The sequence below is a fragment of the Amblyomma americanum genome, chromosome 1 (assembly GCF_052857255.1).
Source record: "Amblyomma americanum isolate KBUSLIRL-KWMA chromosome 1, ASM5285725v1, whole genome shotgun sequence".
NCBI lineage: Eukaryota > Metazoa > Arthropoda > Arachnida > Ixodida > Ixodidae > Amblyomma > Amblyomma americanum.
In genome coordinates, this window is record NC_135497.1 from 241793323 (window position 1) to 241807871 (window position 14549).

Here is a 14549-nt window from a genome sequence, read left to right on the forward strand (position 1 = left end):
TAGAGGCCGCTTTGGGAGTGCATGCACTTGATTTTGACTTGTGCAGACTCTCGGCGCATTTCATGCTATTATCAACTCTTCTAAGCGCTGATGATTCTACTACAACTCTGGGCATTTTGGAGACCCTACATAGGAAATCACAAAACACGCGCGAGTTGATTCTTTAGGTCGTGAGGTACGTTCAGCTTCTGTTTTCCAAACCAGCGTCTGTCGCTTTTGGGGAACGCTCTTTTAGTGCTCTGCGCAGAATCAAAACGTACTTGAGCTACCGAACAACTCAAAAGAGGATATCACATCTTTTGATTTTTACATATACACAAAGAAAGAAAGGCGCTCTTAAGTTTAGGCGACGTCATTGGGCAGTGTGTGAGCAGAACAGCGGAGCGAGCAGCAACCTTTGGTCAGCTTAAGCACCTGGAAAGAGCAGCACTGTCCGAAATGTCTGCTGATTGCGTGCATTATTGGTGACTGTATACATGAACTGTAGCGCGTTTGCTTGTATTGTGGTATTTAAACTGCCGGTTATGTTATGGTTTTGTTCATGCGCGAATACCTGTAAATTTGTCAAATGTCAATAAATATGTGTGCACTAAAATTCATTTTGTTAATTTTTTTCTTGTTAATGCTTGAATAATATACGCCATCTAGCGATCAAAGAAACACTGCATAATGAAATAATTTTTTTTCACGCAGTTAATTGTCCTCTCTCGAGCCAAACTTGGATTGTAATATAAGAAAAACCTAGGTCCATAAACAAAAAAAAACAAGTAAAAAGAAACTTGTTCGAGCCCCCCCACCCCCACCCCCCCTCCCACGAACACACAGAAAATATACTTCCGGCGTCCCGGCAGACAGTCGTGGTCGAAAGAGTCCGGGAGCATTGTTTCGAGTTAGTCGCTATCGATAGCTGCTCGGACGTTTTCTTTCGTTTCTTTTTTTTATGTGGGAGCACAAACACATCGCTCCCGAAGGTTGACATGGGCCTTCTATAATGCCTTCATGTAGCGATACACACCTCGCAAGTGCTGAGAGTGAAAATACGAGGGACCAAGGCGTCAGTGCCCATCTACGCATCTTTGCGTCCGCAGGACGCGGCGTACGGCCGTTTGTCGCGAGCACACGCGAGCGTGGCACTGGCCTTTGTACTCCGAAACCCGAGAGAGGAGAAGAGCTGCTTGTAAAGCGATCTTCTCCTTTCGCTAGCGTGCACAGCGGAAGAGCGCCACGGTGTGTGCGAACTGTACCGGGTAGTCTCCGCACCAGTAGCACGAGCACCCCAAGCCGTCTTAGCTTCGGCCGGCGGTGACGGGCGCAAAACGCCGATGTCCGACATATATCAGTACCGCAACCGCCTCAGGAGCGCGCTAGGCGCATCTGCTCGTGTATTTGGGGTTTAGCTGTGATAGATGCACGCGGGCTGTCGAGCTAGCAGGTATAAAGAATAACTCCGGCGAATATTAAGACATTTTAGTTGGTAATCATATTTCCAAGACCTTTCTCTCTGTATATACTATAGCTAAAAAGGCGAGTTGATTATACATATTTGGGGCAACAACGCCAAACACGGGGTTGAAAAAGTAGTTTCTCACCATTCATGAAGTGCCTGGAATGGGCGAAAGCGAAACTGGCACCTTCTCGTTTAACGAGAGCAAAGTGATCATCCACGTGCGGGTATTGCGTGGCACCACTCACGCAGGGTCGCTCATATAAATCGCCTTAACTGAGATCACGAAATGAAAAGCTCAACTTTAGAGCTGAAATCAAAAGCTGCGTGGCTGCGATATTTGGTATAAAAGAAGGGGAGGTTCAAGGAAAAGTGCAGTAAATACTTCGGCAAATCTGTGAATAGAAAACAAGACGAAAACACTCCAGAGCTTACGCCGTCCGCGGTTCCCTCCCTGCAGCTCGATGGTTGAGGGTAACTTAGCCGCTTCGAATCAAACTCCGAAACTAAGCACTTTAGAGTACGGGACGCGCGTCTGAATTGATCAGCTCCGTCTCAAGAGATCAGTATTTTTTTCTGCCAGAAGCTATAGCTTGGACGCATTGGACGCACACAGTCACGACGGTGGTGTACATAACGCGTGTTAAGAACTTTTTGGGAACGTGGCCCACACAAACGCGTATCAGCCGAAAAAAAGGCCTAGTAACCTGTACAAGCCAGCATGGCGCGCGCTTGTGCCCTTCCCAGCCTGAACAACGAGTAGAATACTAAGTGTGGAATGAAAAGCAATGTCTGACTTTCAACTGCGGTTTTACTCAACGGAGGCGCTTTTAGAACAGGGTGCCCCACGTATCACTAGCCAAGCTTAAAATAATAAAAAATTAAACGCTGCAGGCATGATATTCAAGGAATATCTTTGGCGGACATTCATAGCAAATATATATGCAGTGTCTTTTGCGCCGTACTATTTCAACTTAACATTAATTTACTGATTTCGGTAGAGCGGGAGCTGTGTACTTGAAAAGGGAGCTGTGTACTTGAAAAGTTTGAATTCGTGGCTTAGTTAAGTGAATTTGTTTGCGCGGGTTTAGTGCCCGTAAGCTTTCTAGTAACCTTTTCCGATGTGGATATGTCTGAGCGTTATTTACTCAGTGAGGGAACGACGAGAACAGCGCCGTGCAAGCTTTAAGGCGGTGCGACTGTCATCCGACAAAACTGCGAAGCTTGAGAGAGTGTTCCATGTTTCGTTTAAAAGCAGGCAAACATGACGCGTATGGGTGTCAGTGGACATGCCGAGACTTGCACAAAGGTGTGCGTATTAAGTGCAAGCATGATGAATGACTGCAGGCAACACTGCCCTGGGAGCGAGTTCAGACCTGATCTTTGTGCTTGCAGTTAATATCGCTTCCTTTAGAAGACTGGCAAGGCTAGTTTGCCTGTTGGTCAGAAACGGACAGAGCTGAGACAGTGCAACAGAGTACGCTTGTGACCGACTGGCGCAAGAAAAAGAGAAAAGAACAAATTGCAAAGAAAAATAAACTGCGCTAGCCGGTGGACGCGGAAGGTCGTGCAAACTTGTCATAAATCTGAACTTCCAATGAATCTAGCAAAGTTGGAAAGAGCGCATATGTGCTTCCTCTGTGTTTATGTGACTGGACCTATGGATAGAACTTCTTGTCACGGTGCATCACCTTTTCTACAGATATTTCGCTGAAAGTTCAAGATGTTAAAATTCTCCATTAGCTTTGCAGCTGTAACGGTCTGCGGATTGATGCACAGTAAAAAATGCTTTAAAAATACTGCGACGCATCTATGCTGCATGTGTTCATTTTGTACGCGCGTGATATTCATTCGTGGAAGTGTGTGCTTCCCCTCAAAACCAATGCACCTGTCTTTGGTTTATTTGAAGCCCCAACTACATTGATTGGAGAGATTGGGTGAACTGTGGGCGAAATTTTCATACCTAGCCTGTGGCCGCTGCTAGATACGCCCGCTCCTCCGAACTTAACTTCAGTTGGTCGCGATCGTTTGTAGTTATTCTAATGAGTGGAGTTTCGGCTGCGCTGGAAATCTCGCATTTCTCGCAACGGTTGTTAACGGTATAGGTACTGCGACGAAGTATACCGGGCATGGCCTTGCTGCTAATGTATGAAACTGTACGTTCCATGTATAGCTTACCCTTGAATACGACTATGCTGCTGCCCTGCATCTTGACACGTAGTAGGGAGCCTTACGCTACTGGATCTGCACCTTGCGTTCGTCTTTTGCAAACCCAAAATGTTCGCCGCGCCGTTTACATCAGTGTGCGCACGTTTGACGTCGGCGCAGCGTTCTTGCTACACGACGCGGTAACTTGTAGCTGCTCAGACAACACGCAATATGCAGGCATAGGTACGCACAGAGAGGCACAGAAAGCAGTCGTTCTCTATCACAATCCACCCACAGTGATTGGTTTTCGGCAGGTCGCAAACAGAGCCAACTGAAACGGCCTATTTGATGAATTATAAAATTTATTTTGCAGCCATTTCGGCTTAGGATTAGGTTCTGGGCGTTAAATTTGACACTGTTAGGTTGCCGCACGAAGCGGTTCCGTCAATCACGGTGCATTGTTCATGACCGCATGTGCGTACTCCAGATGTACAGGCTTGATCGAAAGTTCCCAGGCCACAGGATCTTCTTCTGAGCCTTGTAATAGAGCTTTTACGGTAGTCCCGAGCCTAAGAGTCTATAGAGGGCGAAAAAAAGTCTCATCCATCTCCCTGCTGACCTTGGTAGCTTTATACGTGCCACAGTTACGCGAATGTACTGCTCAAAAGCAGATCCTGGGACCTCGGGACTTTTGTCGAATCCATCGTCTTTTGAAGGCGGAAAATTAAAAGCGGGACTTTCCACCGAACCTTGCCCAGAAATGTCTGGTCCAGACTGGATGACCTGCGTACGTGTTCATTGCGTATATGCTTCGGCTTTCCCCACACCGTAATTCCCCTCGCATGGAAGTTCTACTGTGTGGGCGGAAGTTGCATACCATGTTGTGATGTCACTGTACTTCTTTCACCGGAAGTTACATTTCAGTGACGGGTCACAAACTTCTTTCGCGCAATCGTGGCTTATGTTAGAGACAACTTTTCAACCCAAAAGTTGTCTTGTCTTCGCAGTCTTCCCAATTGTTTCAAGTCTTGCGTCGCATGCAGTTTGGCGAGCTTTATTTGCGTTGCGTTTGAATTTCAAGTGATTTCTACGTTTGGACGCTTTCACTTCTCATGGTCACGCGCGATAAAACTTTTGTCATGAAAATTTAAGGCTGAAAAAGGACAGCCCTCCAAGTTTATCATTAGCTCTTATTCTATTTTATTATTGCTAATCTTGCAACTATACTTCTGCAGCGGCCGCGTAGCCTTCCTTCGTGTATTCAATTCTAGAATATCTTGAAGCATACTTTAATGCAACCATCTTCACTTCGTACTGAGTTGAAACAGTTTGCCTAGTTTTGCAATGGGAACAATCGTTACAGTTGGCGTCTATCGCTTGCGTGTCCATCTATATCCTACAGAGAGTGTATATCTCTCTCTACGCAACCGTCTAATAAGCACACACAATTCAACACATCAAAATCCAGGCATAATGCAGTATTTCCTCAAACACATCATAAACGCACCGCTCTGAAAAGCAAAAGCACTAAAGAAAGGATTACAAAAGTTCAATATCTTTTATATCTTATTAAACTGATATGACACGGTGCATTTGATTTCGAATCAATATCGATCTTATAAATTATAAAGCTCTGACATGGAAATGAAAGCTTCTTAATGCGAGCATCTCTTTTTGATATATGGCTTCAGTAAATAACCAAGACATTACAAAGCACGTCATTTTGAAACTAAAGTTCTGTGCAGCTCTAAAATTATTATCTGTTCTCATTTTTTCATGTGGCCTGTCGATAAGAGCACTGTGGAAATTAAGCGTCGCTAATTTATGACCACCAAATGATTTATGATCCTGGCAAAACGGTCTTCATCGGCATCAACGCTTTCATTTGTCAAGACAGAAGCAACGGATGCGAGAGGGGTAACGCTAGACTACTGGGAAGTAGCTAAGAGACGGCCTAAGTGAAGAGGGAGCGGTGGGGGCTGTCAAGCATGAAGTGGTCCTTATCCTGACTGCTTTTCCCTAGTGCCTTTCTCATAGTGCCAGCACTGCTTTTCCTCCACACACACTCTTCCCCTAACATACAATAGCGAATCCAAACGCAAGCAGATGCCGATATGTCCCTGCGTGGGGCCTAAGAAGGCGCCGTCTAGCCAGTGTATGTACATATAGGATGACGGCCGGCCTCGAGTTGGCTGAAAAAAACCTATCTTGACATGACTCCTTTCTTATTTTTCATACGGCGTTGTAAATGTCCAGCACGAACTAAGGTTTCTCGCACCTGATTGGGTGAGCTGAACACGTCGTTTGCTTCGACCTGAGTGCATTATTTGGAAGTCGCGACAAAGAGAAACGTCTCTGGCCCAGTATATGTTTATCAAGGTGACGATCGCGTTTCCCACCGTTAAGAAGCGTACTTACGGCTGGAGGTTGCCCTTGCCGTGCTTGACGCCTGCCTGCGCGGCCAGCGTATCGGCGATGTTATGAGTCAAGCGGACGTGGATCGGCGATTTGTACATGTTGTGCACAATCTTACGGCCGTCAGCGCCCGGTGTGCTGTGACTGCAAGTGCCTCCGCAAACAGCCACCGACGCCAGCAATCCGAAGCACGGCGAGTTGGTGCCCGACGCCACCTGTCCACTGTCTCTCGCACCTTGTGCAGGCGCACGACAAGACATGAGTGAACCGGGTGCACACTCCAGGTATCTTCTTTAGCTGTCAATGTCAACTGCGGATAATTTGAGCCTACTGCTACTCTAGCAGCCCGCGACTCCGCAGTACAAGGGCCGAAGGGCGCTTCTTCTTCAAAGCAATTAACACACACCATCCACGTGCTTCTTAATGAAGCCCGTCAATTTCGTGTACCGTGCACTGCATAGTCTTCAAGAGCGGTGCGCAAAATAAAGTGTTGAGCTCCATGTTCTGATGAGCTATTTCCTCACGCTTATTCAAAAGATCGCTTGTCTTCGGTTCGGGCTTTCCGTTTACATGACTTCTGGCTATGGTAAAAAAAAGGGACAACAAAGCAGACAAGACGTGAGGCACCACTGCTGTCTCTCCTCGGTGGACAATTACCAACGGTCGATAACTTCAGTAAGTTGCATCATGTCAGCGCTTGCCCTGGGTACTCACGGCCGTTTTAGAGGGAGCGCTCGCCATTTGAAAGACCTATTAGATGGACACTGGTGTTTTGGTTAGTGGCCGGAAGTTTAAGAGCAGGACGCAACAGCGTGTTTTAAGAGTATTTAAGAGCAGGACGCAACAGCGTGTTGCAGCATTGCCAAGGGATCCATGGATCGGCATTGTCCTTCGATGCGACCGCTTGCCCGGACAGTTTAAGGAAAGGAAAGATATCTTGGTGGACACCAGAACCAGGCAGTAACGCAAGAAAAATGAAAATAAATGTTTTTAAGTAAAGGAAAGGACGCCTGTATCACATAATTCGGTGGACACCGGAACTGGGCCGGGATTCTTCGGTGGGCGTTCGAAGCGAGCGGACGTGTTTTTTAGCTCTCTGCTCCTTCGGACGCTGGGCCTAAGGCTTCGCGGCGTTGCGGGGTCTCCCCATGGAGGCCACAGACACTGTGAACGAGCGAAGGCCTGTGTTCGGCGGTGACAATCAGCAACGCAGGGCAGGCCGCTCACGCTCACGATCACGGAGACGAACGCCGTCCAGAGGAAGGTCTTCCAGCACCATTCGGCGAATGCAGGCCGAGATCGCTGATCTGCGGGACACGGTGAGGTGCCTGACGGCGGCGCTCATCACCACCTCAGAGAACCTTGAGTCCGTCATCGGGACCTTGGACGTGTCGCCGGCGGACCCACGCGTTCTAGCCTTGAGGCACGCCATGGCGCTCGCTCACCAGACGCAGAACTCCATGGCGGCTCCCTCCCCGCCATTTCTGGCCACACCTGCGCTTCCTGCCGCCATTGCTACTCCTGAGGAACCGGCTGTGATACCCTCTCCCCCTGATGCTGCTGCTGCGGGCTCACCGCGGACACCTGCACCCGAGGAGAGCATGTGCACCCCAATGGACGAGTCTGCTCTCCGGAAACGGCGACGCTCAACGGGGTCCGAGGAGGAGAGGGACTCGGAAACCAAAAGGGACATCGCGGTGGCCAAGCGGGAAGCTCGAAGGCCCCCCACCGTCACTGCTCCCTCTCCCTCCACACTCGAAGGAGCAGGGCCTTCCCAGCACGAGCCCCATGGAGCCCACCTCCAGCCTGCTGCTGATGCTGCTGCTGTTGCTGGTGGGGCGACGGCGTCCGGAAGAAAAACGGGTGCGACCTCACCAAATCCCGCCGCACAAGACCAGGCTGGGGCTGGGGCCTCGTCTGCTGGCAGCGAGCGCGCCCAACTGCGCGGCGCGCCGCAGCAATGCCCCGCAGGCAGCGGCGACGCTGATGCTGGGGCCAGCCTGGTCCCGTGGCGCATTATCACTACCAAGGCGCAGCGGCGTCGGAGAGCTGCCCTGGAGCGAGCCGCGGCTGCCGTGGAGGTCCCGTCCAGCCTGGTGGGGACGGTGCTGTTTCGGCCGGCGAACCGGGGCACCGCCTTCACCAGGGAACAGGGCTGGGAGTTGGCCGAGGAGATCGGATCCCGCCCGGGCGTCCTCGCCGTCCGGGTAAACATGCGGCGGAATGTGGTGGCAGTGGACGCGGGGAGCAGCGATGCTCTCCAGGCCCTGCTAGCCATGGCCGTCATCCGCGGCGTGCCGGTCTGCGCCAAGGAGCCTCCTCCTCGGAATCAAAGCTCCGGCCTGGTCTTCGGTGTGGACGGGCGCAGGACGGCGGAGGAGCTGCTAGCGGCGGCGGAGTCAACGGTACCGATGGTGTCGGCGTCTCTGTCGGGCAGCACACTCGCTCTCCGTTTTGCGGCGCCGACACCCCCGGCGTTCATCACCATATTCAAGCGCAGGCTCGCGGTCCGCCCCTGCCGTCCCCGGCCGCTCCAGTGTGCCAAGTGCGCCAGCCTGGGGCATGCCACTGAGGTGTGTCGTGCTCCTGCCCGATGCACGCGCTGCGGCGGGCCACACGAGCCTGCAACCTGCGCGAGCAAGCCCCGCTGCATTAACTGCGGGGGGCGGCACGCGGCCATTGACCCAGCGTGCCCGCACTGGCAGCGAGAGCGTCACGTGGCCACTTTAATGGCCACATCCATGGCCTAGATGTCCAGGCGGGTTGTCCGAGCCGTCGTCCAGGCTGAGACAGCGGCCCCATCCCATCAACATCAGCAGACGCCGCGCGCTCTTTCTTATGCGCAGGTCGTCAGGGGAACACCCCAGCAGCAGCAGCAGCAGCAGACACAGAAGCAACGGCAGCGCCGGCAGCGGCAGCGGCGATCCGGTTGCCCGGCGTCCCGTACAGCGCGGCCCGAGCCTGCGGCCGCTTCTCACGGCCAGCCCCCTGATGCACGGGACGCGGAGATCGCGCGCCTAAAGCTGGCGTTGCGCGCCCTCAGCGCACTTTTCCCGGAGGGCACCGATGGACACCGGGCTTGCTTAGAAGCAGCGGGTGCTCCCGCACAGATAAGCCAGCATGATGGCTAGCCGCCGGACTCCCTCTCGCATACCATCCATCCTGCAGTGGAACGTGCGCTCACTTGCGGCGCGGTACGCCGAAATGCGAGTTCGCATCGCACAGGATTCGCCGGAAGTTATCGCGCTGCAGGAGACGTACGTACGTTCAAATGACGGGGAGCCCCAGATGCGGCTACCTGGCTACATTGGCTGCCACTTAGCCACCACGTGCGAGGAACCCACCTGTGCTGCAGTGCCCGGTTGTGTCACATCTCATCGCCCCGGGAAATCAAGGTGCGCGATATACGTGCGGCAGGACGTCCAGCACACCCTCGTCGTCTCGGCGGCGGCGACATCTGACGCGCAGGAGTGCGTGGTGGTGACAGTGCGCGTCGGCGGTGTTGACACGTCGGTGGCCAGTGTTTATGTGCGTCCAGCTGTCGCGTGGAACGCGCTGTGTTTTCGTGCTGTGTCTTCGTGCTGTGCCCCGCGCCAAATCATCTGTGGTGATTTTAACGCCCACCATAGTGCGTGGGGCAGTGCGCGCCACTCCGCGCGTGGAGACGACCTGCACGACGCAGCAACGCAGCTGGGACTCACCTCCTTGAACACCGGCGAGCCCACCTTTCGACGACGCGGAACAACCGGCTCCTGCATCGACGTTGCCTTCGCATCCAGAGGCATCGAGGCGACATGGCGCCGATCACCATCTCTCTGGGGCTCGGATCATTACTCCATCCTAATTGAACCCACTGCGATGGAGGCGCCACCCAAACGTGCCTACTCCATTACCAACTGGAGTGCGTTCAGGCGGGCGGTCGACGAGGCGGCGGCCACTGGCGCAGATTTCTTTTCAAGTCTAGTCCGAAGCGCTCTCGCAGCCACCCAACGAGCAGAGGTAAGGGCAGGGCAGCCCACACCTGATATGAAGCTGCTCAATCTGCGCGAGAAGAGAGATCGCACAGAGCGACGGGCGCGACGGACTGACAGAGCCGCCGACTGGACTGTCTACAACCGCTTGGACGCAGCAGCGCGCCGCCACGCCAACAAGCTATACCGCCGGCAGTGGGCTTCACTATGCCAAAGGATGGAGGATGTCAGCTCGCGGAGGCTGTTTGACACCCTGCGGCGCATCACCGAACCACAGGCAAACCGTCAACCGCTGGCCGCCCTCGCAATCTCCAGCGGGCTCAGCTTTGTAGAATTGGCAGAGCGGTTTGCCGATCGGTTCGCGCCGCCCAGCCCCGCAAACGCCGCTAACATAGCTGCTCCTGAGAGCCCCAGAAGTGACGCCAGTCCCTCGCCCGTCGCCTCGGAAGGTCCATGTGATGCGCCGTTCACCGCGGTGGAATTGAACAATGCGCTGCAGCGCTGCCGCCACCGCTCGGCGCCCGGACCGGACGGGGTGACATACCAAATGCTGCGAAACCTGGATGCGCAGCAACGACAGATCCTCCTGCAGCAGATCAACCTGGTGTGGGAACGCGGGGAGCTACCGGAGGATTGGCGAACCGCGGTCGTTTGTCCCATCCGAAAGGCAGGGCGCCCACCTACGGAGCTGAGCGGATACCGGCCAGTGACATTAACATCGGCGGCAGGTAAGCTCATGGAGCATATGGCGTTGCAGCGTCTGAACGAGCGGGCTGCGGAGGCTGATTTGTCTGACGAGCGGCAGACGGGTTTCCGTGGGATGCGGTGCACGGCTGATTCTATATCGGACGTTGTTACAGCGCTGGAGCATGCCAGGGCAGCAGGCCAGGTTGCGCTGCTGCTGCTACTGGACGTCTCGGGTGCTTTTGACAACGTTCACCGCGCACCAATTCTCGCGGTGCTTGAGGGGGCCGGTGTGAGCGGGCGCCTTTTGCGATACGTTCATGGCTTCCTGAGCGGGCGCACCATGCGCGTACGGGTAGGGGGTAAGCTCTCCAAGCCTCGCCCGGTCGACATGGGCGTGCCGCAGGGCTCTGTCCTATCACCATTTCTGTTTAATGTGGCCATGTCGGTGGTGCCGGCCTCCCTCCCCACGGGCGGGCGACACCATGTGTACATGTCCATATATGCAGACGACATAGCTCTGTGGTGCCGGGGACCACCGGGCGAGGCGTTCCGCGTGCGGGGGTGCCTTCAGGGAGCCCTGACCGCAATCGATGCCAGCTTGCGCGGCCTTGGTCTGTCGCTGAGTGCGGACAAATCGGTGGCCATGGCCTGCGTTTCGCGCTCGCGCGCGCACTTTGCGCTACTGTCACTGGACGGGACTCCGATTCCTTGGCGTAAATCGGTGCGGTACCTTGGCCTGGACATCGACTGGCGCCTTTCCTTCCGCCCCGCGGCGACTAAGGCCTGTCTGCAGATGAAGAGGATCACCGCCGCCGTGCACAAGCTCACCGCTCGAGGCCAGGGCATCTCCCAGCAAGCCGCGCTGCGTCTATACAATACCGCAGCTTTGGGGGCGGTGCTCTATGCGCTGCCGCTCGTCACGGTGCGCAAGCCGTGCTGGAAGAAGCTCGAGCTTCAGCACCGCAAGTCCCTGCGCGTGTGCCTAGGCCTGCCCAAAAACTCGCAGTGCGCCGCAACGCTGGCCGAGGCAGGAGCGTGGCCCCTTGAGCTCCAAGCAGCGCGCAGGGCACTGAATCACATCGACCGGTTTTACCGAGCACCGGACGGCGGCTCGCTTCTGCAGCGTATGCGCTCGCACCCGCGCTCACGAATGGGCGCGGTGCTGCTTGAGTATGAGCAATTGACCCAAGGCCCACACCCCTACGGCTCCTGCGCGCCCTGGCCTGCTGCCTCGGAGGTACAGCGAGAGATCGTCGGCATCGCGGGAAAGCGGAGCACACCCCTCTGCGCTGTGCAGCAGCTGGCCAGAGCCGTCATACACGAGGAGCTCCAGGACCATCTCCTCGTGTACACCGACGGCTCAGTGGCCCGCGACAGCTGCTCCCTTGCTGCGGCGGCCACCATCCCCGCCCTGCGACTGCACAGCCAGCAACACGCAGCCTTCCTGGGCTCCTCCACCACGGCGGAGTTGATGGGGATCCGGCTCGGGCTGGACCTGCTGCTCACCCTCGGCCCTCCGCCGCCCAGGAGTGCTCTGCTGTGCGACTCCCGCGGCGCCCTCAGCCGCCTGCAATCTAATGGCCGCGGTACCCCACTAGTGCGGGAAATTCGCTCGCGCAACGAGCGCCTCGCGCAGAGAGGTTGTGCCGTGCGTGCACAGTGGGTGCCCGGTCACTGCGGCATCGCCGGCAACGAAGAAGCTGACGACCTCGCGACCGCTGCACACCAACTACCTGCCAGCGATATGCCCCTTGCGCTGGAGGACGTGCGTGCGGCCATTCACGACCATCTCCGAAAGCAGCACCCCGACCCACGCATCGCGGGAGGTGAGCGCATCGACAGTGTCACCGGCTGTCGCGCACTTACACGGTCACAACGTGCAATGATCCTCCGCGCGCGCATTGGCTGCGTGTGGCCCGGGGAACGACGGGTGCGTCACGGAATCGCGACGAGTGATGTGTGTGACGGATGCGGTGCAGTGGAAACGCTAGAACATCTGCTCCTTCGCTGCTCCGCGTTCGCCGATGCTCGTCGTGATATGCTCGCGGCCTATAGGGCGCAGGGCATACTACCAGACTCCATCAAGACGCTATTGTGGCCGCAGGGCAGTGCGCGCACTCGTGAGCGAACTTTGGTGAGCCTCTGTGCATTCCTCGAACACACGGGCTTGACGTCCCGTCTGTTCTCCGTCAGGTAGTTACACGCAGTGACCGAACGTTCCGCGAGTTCTACCTTGAACGATTAATAACTGGTCGCCCCACTCCAGTTGTAACCAACACAGTGCTGTGCGCGTGTGTGATTTAATTCCTCTAAAATGAACTAATCACGCGCACAACCTGGACACATTTCTTATTGTGTAAATAGTTTGTACATATTACTTCTCCCCCTGTCCTCTATTCTTGTCCCCTTACCTTTTTCATTTCATTTCTCCATTCTGCCTGCTGTCCTTTATTTCCGCTGCCCCAGCTCAGGTGGTTCAGTATCGATGGCAGATGCCGGGGCTAGCAAAAATCTTTTCCTTCCTTTTTTATATTATTTTTAATAAAACCACTACCACCACCAACCGGGCCGCGAGGGAAGGAAATTGAAATGAAAATTGGTTTTAAGGAAAGGAAATGACGCCTGTCACACTTCTCGCTGGACATTTTTTCCGTGCCGTAAGGGAAGAGATAATCTCTTCCCTTACTGCGTGGTTCAGGTGTCCACCGAGATGCGCCATTTTCCTCTCACGGCTAAAGACGCCGACCACACGAGCTCCTTAACGCTGTCCCGTTAAAATTGGCTTTTGGGGAAACGAAATGGCGCGCTATCTGTCTCATATCGGCGGACACCTGAACCGCGCCGCAAGGGAAGGTATAAAGGAGAGAGCGAAAGAAGAAAGGTGCCGTAGTGGAGTACTCCAGAATAATTTCGACCATCTGGGGATCTTTAACGTGCACTGACATTGCACAGCACACGGGCCTCTAGAATCTCGCCTCCATAGAAATTCGACCGCTGCGGCCGGTATCGAACCCTCGTCTTTCGGGCCAGCAGCCGAGCGCCATAACCACTCAGCCACCGCGGCGGGAAAAGAAGAAAGGAAGAAAGAGGTGCAGTTGTAGAGGGCTCCGGAATAATTTCGACCACCTGGGGACCTTTAACGTTCATTGACATCTTTCAGCACTCGGGCGCCTTAGCGTTTCGCCTCCATCAAAACGCAGCCGCCGCGGTCGGGTTCGAAGTATCAGTTTCTGGTTTCGGTAGGGCATGCGGTGCACGTCGCGAGACAAGGGCGACCTTGTGGACTACGAAGGCGGTCTCGGGGACCGAAGTAAAGGGCATTTTGTCTATCATCGTTGTCGACGACGGTTCGTCCTTTCATGTCAGCCGCTTCCAACCAGCCGGGGCGCGATCAAAGCAGTTCTGTTTCCCTTTGCATTATAGTGTATCTGAATCGGCGATCTGGAGCAAGTTTTATTGCTTTACGAAGAGCGTGTTTCAATAGGCAATTTAAAATGCGCCGCGAATGTTTGCTAAGGCCGCTGAAAAACAGGCGAGTGCTATATGGCTCTTCAAACAGCGAAAAGGACGTTACGAACGCAGCGAGAGTTGTTCAGCACGCCACCATAATACGAAAAAGAGCAGAAATGAACGTGCCGGCATTTAAAGCACATGTAGGGACCCGCATGACCAGTGCCGGCCACGTGCAGTGGAAGAGAAAGTGGTGCCAGGATATGCAACAGGTCGTGGTCGACGGAACGCTGCGGCGGCGTGCGCGAAGGTTAATGGCGCATTTTAACGTTCTGTGTAGCGCCTGCTGCTGCTGCTGGTGGTGGTAATAACTTTATTGATAGAATTATGTGGGTGGGTCTCGGTGTCGAGTCACTATTCACATATTTTGACGC